This window comes from Herpailurus yagouaroundi, unplaced genomic scaffold (assembly GCF_014898765.1).
Source record: "Herpailurus yagouaroundi ecotype Mexico unplaced genomic scaffold, PumYag 569, whole genome shotgun sequence".
NCBI classification, from domain to species: Eukaryota; Metazoa; Chordata; class Mammalia; order Carnivora; family Felidae; genus Herpailurus; species Herpailurus yagouaroundi.
The window spans coordinates 2,471,571-2,482,126 of record NW_024412786.1 but is presented as its reverse complement, the minus strand read 5'-3'; the positions used below and the strand labels follow the sequence as shown (position 1 = coordinate 2,482,126).

Below are 10,556 nucleotides of genomic sequence, written 5' to 3'. Positions count from 1 at the left end.
AGGTATTTATTCCTTATTTAGAGGGCCTCTATTGCCATGTGCCTGGAATTATTAAATGCTCATCACTTTACGAAGGATAAAATGTTTTTCCTGCCTTAAAGTTAAATTCGTTCTTCCGCTCAATTCCTGATCTTGTCCATTAAAGTGTGTTTCGCAGACAAAGTTTCTGAAAGATTAGAGAAGAATCCCCCCAAGATTGCCCAACACTAACTACAAACAAACAATACTTTATTTAAATGAGGAGACAGCTTTCTAAAAGCATACATTCTCTATATTAAAATGGTTTTATTTTGAACGATTTTATGTTTTCTGCACAACGTACATCACAACACAATTAAATTTTAGCAAGATTAACAGCATCCGATTCTTAACACATTATGCTATCCTTTTGTAGGATTTAAGCGATTCAATGCTAAACAAGTTTTCTTAGTTTTATAAAACGCCGCCTTATTATATAAAGGCACCACCCTCAAGGCTTTTAGGAATTACTTGCCTGAGTGAGGTGTGCGATCCCATCATGGAAGCCCACAGGTACAAGTCCTGTCTAACTTTACAAAGGCTAGATGGGAAAATTCCTCACAATCCTGGAATCCCCTAGGGAAGGGATCAGGAAAAACGGCCATGTTCAATACTCAAGACATCCACAGCTCTTATTTAAAATAAGCACTTATCCCTAACATGCAATACTGCAGGTGCAAGTTAAACTTATCTGTTAACAGCTGCCTGCTGTTTTCTGCTCCCAGATGAAATGAAGCAACTCTTCTGATAATGAAGAGAAACCTGTCTGAGGCAAACGAAAGATTGGCAAACAGCACAGCCTCCTCCTCTCAATCCACTTGATCCCACTCTGAATTATTTCAGCTTCTTTTATTCCACGATTAATGTAGTATTATTTTCATTTCATTTCTTTATTCTGCTTTTGTAAAAGCAGCATTTTGAGATGGACACTTGATCTTCGTTGCATTTCTCATCAATTCATTATATTATTTCTCATCAATTCATTTTTGTGTGTGGGTATAGCTTGATAGGCCAGAACTTTTAAATGGTAGATTCCATTAACTTTAAATTGGTAGTTTCATTTGGTTAATTTTTTTTTTTTTTTTTTTTTTTTGCATATGCAGACCATGCGTTCATCAGTAGTAAGGATCTCAAGGTTATGCTTTTTCCCCAATGGAGGTATGAAATAGAATCTTTTCTGCCTTTACTTATCATTCACCAAGGAGCTGTTCCCTCTCCATCTAGGCCATCATATTGCCAGGCTGGTTATGACTCAGAAGAAGTTATCTGAAAAAAGTCTACAGAAAAAAAAGGTTTCCCCTCCCTCATCCACAAAGACCCACCCTCTGTATCAGTTATGATTAAAATACACAATTTACAGCAATTTTGAAGCATACCTTAGCATCTTGTTTGCAGTCATACAAAAGAAAAATACTTTTCCTACACTAAGAAAAAAACTTGCTTATACACAACTGAAAATAGAATCTTACTTGAGAATATAAAAGCTACCATCAGAAGAAATCCCTTCAGGATCATTAAGCCACTTCCTTTGCTCTGAAGCTCCTACAGTAGTATTAAGTTATATTAAATCACCTGAAAAAAATTCCAAAAGAGAACCACACACTACCATATCCAAACAACTTTAAGTCATTTTTCAAAGTTCCCAAAGTTTCTAAGTCAGCCAGTGGGCTAGACCAACCCCCAGTCCTGTACTTTCCTTCCCCAAGCCCTACACTGTGAATCCAATGGATCTTCATGAACTTCCCCAGCTGCCCAATTCAAACATTGGGGGAAAACAAAAACTAGAGGATCGGGAGTTACTTGCCAACTTGGAAGTTGAGATTTCTTTAGTTTTTCCATCCTAAGTATTTAAGTTCTCTGGCATGAATTATCTGAAATCATAAACTAAACAATTACCTAACCCCAACCCTCCCAAATCCCAACCATTAACAGGCCACTGCCAACTACCAATTGCCAAAATTTGCCCTCCCCTTTAATAAAAGTGATTTTAAAGGTCACGTTACTTGAAAACTTAACTTCAACATTTGGCCTAGTCAAGCTCTTCTGAAGTGCTCCTGAGAGGACTGAATATGAACCAAAGCTGCACTGTGCTGTACCACTCCAGCTTCAACTGGGAATACTCTTCCAAGGAAAAAAGCAGCTCCAATCCCTGAAGGTGTTCGTGCCAACAGCATAGCAGTACAATCCTTCTCTAACCCAGTTTGTCAATAGTACTATAGCATCTGTGGAAAATCTTAGAAAGAAAATTTTCTCCCCCACCCTCTTCCCTGTTAAGACCACCCCAAAATAAGTAAATATGACAAATTTAAAGGGTTATGTATTAAAAAGCTGACAAAGGGGTGGAAAAAAAAGAGTAACTACCAGCCATTTCTCCAATGGACAGCTCCGCCACAGAACTCAAAAGTGAGAGCTGCTCGTGCTCTAGTTTCTAGAAACTGTAAACCTGTGGTGTTCTGATTATCCTGATACTGGATTTTCTTTTTTTCTGTTACCTTGAGTCATTTGCCTTTGGGAGTCTAGACAGACCTAAGGGGAAAAGAACTCAAAACATATTTTGCCCCCCCCATCCCCACAAGAAAACTTCCCCCCCCAGAGTTACACACCCAAACTCCACATTTACATAACTTTAATACAGGGTGAGGGAAGAAAAATAGGTCATCTATTCACAAAACTGAAATGCTTCATTACCCCAAGCTAAAAATTAAAACTTCTTACAAAACTTGCCAAAATCTTGTCTCAAAGTTGTTCTATCAAATTCATTTGGTTCAAATCAAATTGGTTATAAACAAAAAAAACTTGCCATCTACCACTCCTCCGGGCCTTGGAAGTCTGCCCTCAAAAGCTTCAGACAAGATGCATGAGAAAACAAGCCTGAAAAAGAGAAACCTACAACACCCGGAATCGGCCTACACCCCGTCAAATCCCTTGGCGCTTAGACACACAACTCCCCCGTTACCATTGGAAAAACAAATAAAGGTTACCATACTCCAGTTACGAAAAACACATTAGCCGACCTCACGGATTTTTACCACACCACTCGCTCGCTCGCTCGCTCTCCCTGCGGCCTTGCACACTGGGATGCTTGCTGCTCTAGGATCCTCTATCTATCCTCCACACCGCCTGCTCGCCGCTCCTCGTGGTCACCGAGCCACAGCCGCCAAGCCGCTCGCTAGCTTCATCACCACATCGCACTGGCTCCTCCTCCTTCCTGGAATCCTCTCTCCTAGCTTCACCTCCAAATCGTTAGGGCTCCTTCTTTCTTCCTAGCTTCCTTCACCAAACCGCACTGGCTCCTGGACTTCTCCTTCCTTCCTTCCTTCCTATCTTCACCACGAACTGCAGCTGGCTCCTCAGTCCTAGCTTCACCACACACTGGTTCCTGGAATCCTGTCTGCTGCTCCTGTCTTCCTAGGTTCACTGAATCCACTTCTGCGTAGCACCTGGGTCAGCTGCCAATTACGCTAGTCCTCAGGATTTAAAATCATCTTAGCCCAAAGTCCAATGCAGAAATGTTAAGTTGGAAGTTATTCTTGATCTTGAATTACTCCAGTTATGAAAGTTCTTTAAATTTTCCAAAAGACACTAAGCTACTGCATTTAAAGACTTTGAAATTTTTAGCTCTCCAAAAATATGCTACCTTGGTTCTTAAATAATTTCAAGTCTTTTTAGTACCAAGGCCATGAAACGCTGTAATTTTAAACTGATTCCCCTTCTAGCTTCTGAATAATTCTTCTAAGTTGGCGCCGGTCTATAGTTGTTTTAACACCCTCATCTTCTCAAATCTAGCTTCTGCATCACCAGAAAGTAAATTCATGGGCGTTTATAAGAAATTCTAATAAATATTAATTTCCTCCTTAGTTTTCCTGTTCTTGTACTTAATCCAATTTTTTGTTTTTGGCTTTAACCTTTTCTATCTTCTTTTTGACGTCTATCTTCTAAGCTTGCGCTCAATAGTTGTCCTAGCTTTTCGTATTCTACCTGAAATACTTTCCCTGAAGGTATCTTCCACCTCGTTTCCAACTTCTGGTTTTCTCCTGAACTTGTAATCTGAGACCTTAGTTGCCTTGGTTTTCTAGTTTGTCTAAACACACCTTTTCTTCTGCTTCCTCCCTTTGGACTTTTAATTTTCTGTCTTCTAAAAGCCGTAATTTTTCTTCCAGTTTTCCTATCTTCTCTAAGTCTTTTCTTCACCTTCCTGTACTTGTCTTTAAGTCTTCACCTTCCTGTACTTCTGTCTTCTGAGTTCTCCACTTCAATTTTCTAAGCTCTCCAAATTTTTATCCTACTACTTCCAATTAGTATTTGTCATTTTAAGAACTAGGTTTCAAATGATGCAATCCTCCCTGCGCCATGAATTTGAAGGCCTATCTCTTAAGGCACCTTCAACTTAAATCTTTTTAGAATAAACTTAAAAAATTTTTTAATCGTCTACAACTCGTCTTTTTAAAATAGCGTTTAGGCCCTGTTTAGGTCGCTTACATTTTTAACGTCAATCTACACGGCTGCCCTTCAATTTAAGGATTTTTTTTTGAATCCCGGGCTTGGCAGTTCTGGCCTCAATTTTTAAAGCCTAAGTTTTTTCACTGCATGAAGAAGCTTCGTCTCTTAACCTCCGTCTTGTTCTAGAAAGATCTTTCCTCTTTCTCAACCTAGAAGTCTTCATCTTTTCCCTTACAGATCTTTTTAAGATTAAATTACTCTAAGAGTTTCATGCTAAGCAATATCTCAATAAGCATTAGCACTATTTACGTTTCCTAAAGAATCGTATCAATTCCTGTCTATCTCTTTTTAAGAGAAAAACTTATCTGCAATCTCCTCAGGCAGTGCCTCCTGCCTCCCCAGCCGCCTCTGCGCTCGCTGCCTGAAAGCCTGCCGCAGAGCCCCGGAGAGGCGTATTTATAGACGAATGACGGCTCACACCGCGATCTCAATAACCCTCCGCCGCCTTTGTGAGGGAAACAAAAATAGTTCCAGGGCCGGGTCAAAAATAGAATCCAGTTTTACAAGACTTTCCAGATTTTTCGTGACAGTTCACGCAACTTGATTGCACACTAGGTACCCACGCGTATTTTAAAACGTAACTAGCCAGCACATTTGAGTTGAAAATGCAGGCAAAAACAGAATCACACATAAGTAGACCAAACAGCAAACAGCACCCCCCCCCCTCCGAAAAACCCCACACCCATTACTTGGGAGTTTTTTCGCAACTTTTAAAATGCCTGTCATGTTTCCTCCGGAGTACAGTAGGTACTATGTAATGCTTTTTGAAGAAAGGTTACAATGGGTTTACCGACGGCCTTCATCTCCATTACGTAACCCAGCAGCAGCCTGGAAAACGCCGCAGCCATTTTAGGAGCGGCAAGGTGTCCCTCTGTCCCCCAGACCGCCTGGGGTCCTGCGGGTTGGTGCTGAGCTTATACTGCACGCGTTCTGATTGCCCTGTTACTGGAGAAGCCCGAGCAGCCTGGGGTTATCTGCTTAAGAATTCTACTAAATGTAGAAATCGCTTCCAGAAAGGGCCTCTACTGGCCTCTGTGTGCTGCTGTCTCTTGCAACAAGAGCTGCCGAGATCTAACGCATCCCGGTGGGCTGGCGTTCCTTCCTTCACACGCTTACCCTTCCTGGCTTTGTGTAAATGCTTGCTAGACGTCCCCCAACCATTTTTGGTTGGTTTGTTTTGTTTTTTTTTTTTTTTTTTTTTTTTTTTTTTGGATCATGCCTACACTTTGTTCCGTCCAAACGTGAGCCGTATCGGGGCTTCCAGTCTTCTCGCTAAAGTTATCAATACCCCAATCCGCTGGCAAAACCGAGTCTCACGAGTTTCACCTCCAAAGACATAACGACCTTGGGCACCCAGTTCGGGAACGTCTTCTCGAATATTCCCGAAGCTTTGCTTATGGGTTTGCTTTACCGTGTGTTTTAGAGTCTGCATGATCCCTGGCTTGGCTCCATTCTCCCGATTTTCTAAACCGGACGTGCAAAGGATACAAAAGGCTTTCCCCCGACCCAAAGCCTTTCCTTTCTGCACAGTCCGCGTTTTGCTTTCAAAGCACCCCCCGGAGCTTCCCAACTAAAGGGAAAGCTAACTAAGCACCGCGTTGCAAGGATTCTGGAAAAAAAACACCTCGGTTCCCAGGGACGCAAAGGGGATGTGACTCCGGGGCGAGGCCAGAGGATGTGGAAACAATGGCGCTGCGGGGGTGGGGGTGGGGTGGGGTGGGGGTGGGGTGGGGGTGGGGGTGGGGGTGGGGTGGGGGTGGGCAGGGGGGTTCCACGCGGCTAAGGCGGCTGCGCGGAGAAGCACGGGGCGAGGCGGCCTGTGAGGGGGTCACGTCCGCTCCGGCTCCGTCCGGCCAGGCTCCGCTCCGCGCCCAGGACCCTCGGGCCATCGGGACCACGGGGAGGACAGCGGGCACCGGCTCGTCCCGAAGCCCGGGCTGCCCGCGGCCCCAGAACGGGGACAAAGGCTGGGGGAGGGGTGCCGCACCGCACCCCCACACCCGCCCGGCGCAGGGATACGCGGGCCGTGAGCCGCCGCCTCGCTTTGTGAGGCTTCGGCTCGCGGGCGGGCACCGCTGGCTCTAACCGGCTCCAGCCGGTCCCGGCCGCCTCCCTGAGCGGTGGTGGTTGACGCAGCGCGCCAGTGCGCGTGCGCACCCCGCCCCGCCCCCAGACCATGTTCTAGTGCCAGAGAATGGTGGAGGGGGCCGGGTAGGGGGGAAGCTGGGTTTGGACAGGGGGCTTCCCGGCCGAGCCTCGGCTGTTGGCCACGCTCGAGCTGCTCTTCCCTTTTTGTGGCTGCTGCTCTCCCTCCCTTTGCAACCCACGTCTGCCTTTCCTTCCCCTTTCCTGGCCTTTGTCGTTCCTCCATATTGTATCCAAGTCATCCGTTAGTTGAAAATCCGCACAGGATCCCCCTGTCGTTAGCAAATGCTGTTTCTTTATTGTAACACACTTCGGGTGTTTGCGTGGCGCCGGGTCTTACTAGTCTAGGATGCAGGAGGCGGAAGAGGGTCTCCGAGACCTGGCAGCTGGCTGGGTTTTTGGAAAAGAAAATGATGTAGCGAGAGTGAGGAGCTCGGGGACAGGGTGGGACACCCATCCTCTCTCACCTCCAGGAGCTTTCTTGTAGAATCTGCAAGATGGCATAAATTCAGAGAGGGGAAGGTGGAGTTCAATGACAAGGTCTAGGTTAGGGTGGCAACTTAGGAATGACATGGCAATTGTGCAAACTTGTTTCTGTTTTTAAAAACCCCTTTGGCTCCTGTAAATGACGGTTTGTGCAGGCGTGGGGGGGGGAGCGGGGGATGGGGGCAGGGGGAGGGCGGGGGGGCAAAGGGGCCGGGGGGCCCCCCCCCCCCCCCCCCCCCCCCCCCCCACACACACCCGACTGACCCTGGCAAAACTGTTCTTGTATAATCTAATCGTTCTTCCCCACTTTCCCTTTAAGAGTGGAATTTTACTGAGACGCACAGGATTCCCTTCAGACACAGACTTGATGTTTTTTCTGGGTTGGAAAAGTTTTGGTGGGATTTTTAGCGCTGGAAGGAGGAAAAAGGAGTTGGGTCACCTCGATTTACAAATGGGGAGTTGGGAGCTTGGGGAGTTTGTGATCGGGCTAAAATCGGACACAGCTAATTAGTACCCGAACCTATTCTTGCATCCCAGAATTTGACCTCAGGCTGCCTCCCCTCCTCCTCTCTCCTACCTCCGTCCCACCCACCCCTCCGGGCCCTCTCCCTGTGCCTCTGTCAGCTTCCACTGCTGTCTTCTCCAGGGCTGGGGGAGAGCCGAGGGCCTCGTCTGTCATCCGTGCTCTTTCTCTCCCACCCTGGAGCTCGTGAGATGAAGAAGAGACTCTCAGTGCTTTAGGTAACTGTCAGAATTGCAAAAGAAGTCATTTCCATTCCCTTATAGACTATAGCATTTTCCTCATACTGTTAAAATGGCTGCGTATCACTTGGTCAAGTCTCCATGGGTTTGGGGAATGAAGGTCAGCATTCAGGAATCTGTTGTGCCAAGAGAGGAGACTTGCCAAGGCGAGAGAGAATTTTTTTGTACCAGTTGGTGGGTGAGTGCTATTTTGGAGGAGATTGTGGACTCTCACCCCCGTTTTTACTATGTAGGCCCAAGCATTTATTGACTTCATCTCTCCTAGCTTTTGTTTGACAAAGGGAGCTTTTGCTGTCTCCAAAGTATTCTGATTCCTTCCTCCTCTTTATATAGTGAGTCCCTTCTTTCCCGGAAGGTTCGTTTCAACAAGATGGCCCCTAAGCACCACATTCTTTGGTGAAGATATTAACACACGTTTGATTATGTGCCCTTTTCTCAGCCCCTTGAGGATCCCTTTAACATAAAACTACATTTTTTCAAGGCATCTCCTCTCTGGCCTGCATCCCAGTTCCTTTCAATTTCAGAATCTCTGATGGCAACTGGTCTCCCCACTGGTGTTTCCATATTCAGTATCACCTGAATCTGTAATTTAGTCTTCATTTGAGCCTAACGACTCAAATATAAGAGGGTAAGGGCGCCTGGGTGGCTCATTCAGTTGAGAGTCCGACTCCGGCTCAGGTCGTGATCTTGCAGTTTGTGGGCTCGAGCCCCCTGTGTCGGGCTCTATGCTGACAACACGGAGCCTGGAGCCCGCTTCAAGTTCTGTGTCTCCCTCTCTCTCTGTCCCTCTCCCACTCTTGCTCTGTGTCTCTCAAAAATAAATGAACATTTAAAAAAATGTCAAATGTAAGAGGGTAAATCCATTTTAGCCAGTTGTTTCTTGCCCTCCCCACCACCACCCTCAAAAAAGCCTTGGCTAAAAATAGGTGGCCCTTGGTCTGTTTGGGGCAGTCACCTCACTGACAAACACACCCGCGTGACCTTGGGCACTAACCCAAATAACTTCTCGCTGGCAATTTCCTTCTGTGTAAAATGAGGAGATTAGATGAAAGAAGTGATGATGCTAATTCTATAAAATGCAGTCAGCGAAGAGATGGGAAGAGAGCAGGAAAAGTATCAGGCCTCCTGGCTGTGGCTTCAAGGAGGCGGGGCAATGGAAAGGACTGTGGGAGCAAAAATTTAAGGTCAGGCCTCCAGGCCTTTTGTCAGCAAGGCCCTACCTCATGCTCCAGACTCCCGTCAGGCCAGAAACCTCCAGAGAATGCCAGAATCCACTCCACCTCCTCCCCTTTTTAGCAAGGCCAGTCGAGCTTACTCAAGAGAGAAACTATGGGTGCCCTTCATTTCTGGATCTGGGGTCCAGAGTTCAGTCTGGGGGAGACAACAGCGGCCACCCCTTTGGTTTGATTTCATCGAATCCTGTGATTTTTATCTAATACTGCATTACCAAAGACTGTTCTGGAAATGCAGATCAGAAGGGCAAGGGGGGGTCCCACAGAAACAACTTTTTTGTTGTCTGAGGACTAGGAATTTGCAGTTCCCAGCCCCCTCCTGCCGCCCACCTTCCCAGAGCTGATCTCTGGAACAATACTGGTTCAGACGTGGGGCTCCCTCTCAGCAAGAAAATCCCACAGAGGCCACACAGCTCAGGGCTCCATCACACCAAAGAGAGAGCATTGTTTTTCAGGGGATTTTGGACAGCTAAAAATGTACCCTGGAGAAACTCTGAAATCAGCCCCTGAAACCCAAGCAGACTGTTACCTTGCAGAGAGCTGAGGGCAATTCCAGCAAAAACAAGTTACAGAAACTACAGGCCGCAGCAGTGTCACTGGCCTTCCCCGAATGCGGTTAGAAAAGGCAGCCTGGGGCCTCTCCCTCTCAGGCACCGAACATCACTAAAGGAAACATTCTCCTCCTGTCTTCCTGAGAGAAGCATCCACCTTCTAAATGTACCCTCCTCTAAGATGTAGTGTGAGATAGAATCCTCCTCAGAGGTGGGGGTGGGGGGTGGGGGGACAAGGGGGAAGGCATCTTGTAAGAACAGTTCCCCCACCCCCAGCCCATGAGCTCCCTGCTGCTAGTTCCCTTCTTTAGTTTATTCACCACATAATGTCCTTGGCGCTAGGCCCTGCAGGCTGTTTGTGGATCTTTCTGGAAGGTCTGGCGGTGGAAGCCTGTTGGAGGACAGAGTGACAACAGGGCAGAAAGTGCTCTCTAGGGGAGCGGCTTTAGCTTCATCTCCCCAACTTAAGAGCTCTGCAGGGCAGGGGAGGGGGGTGGCCCTCACAGCCTTCACCCGGGGTTTCTAGACCTTTCCCCCATGCTGTCCTCCTCCCTCTGGCCACTCTTCTTGTCCCAGTTAGTCTTTCCTGGAGACTTACTACTGACCTCCTCTCCCTCTCCGTTGTCCCTGATGTGTCTGCAGAACAGTAAATTTGGCACATGGCTTTATTTTCTGTAACTGGTAGCGAGGGCTGCGCTGCCACCCCCTTGCCCTGCATAATCCCCTTTCAGCTGTCACCCCAGCTCCCTGTGAGGGACATGCTGCAGTCCCCCAGACGGATGAGGAAACTGAGGCCTAAGATGGCTCTCTTGGTACCACTAGTGGCCGGCACACAACAGAAGCTCTGTACGCTCTACTGAGT

The 10,556-nt window shown here is 46.9% G+C and overlaps 1 long non-coding RNA gene across 1 annotated transcript; it reads right to left on the bottom strand.

Annotated features, from left to right (window-relative positions):
* Positions 1–211: 211 nt before the first annotated feature.
* On the bottom strand, positions 212–4,892 carry LOC121023820 (uncharacterized). Its single transcript, XR_005787508.1, has 2 exons — positions 1,488–4,892; positions 212–1,295 (listed from the first exon to the last, which is right to left on the bottom strand). It is a non-coding gene; the product is annotated as an uncharacterized LOC121023820 (long non-coding RNA).
* Positions 4,893–10,556: the final 5,664 nt, after the last annotated feature.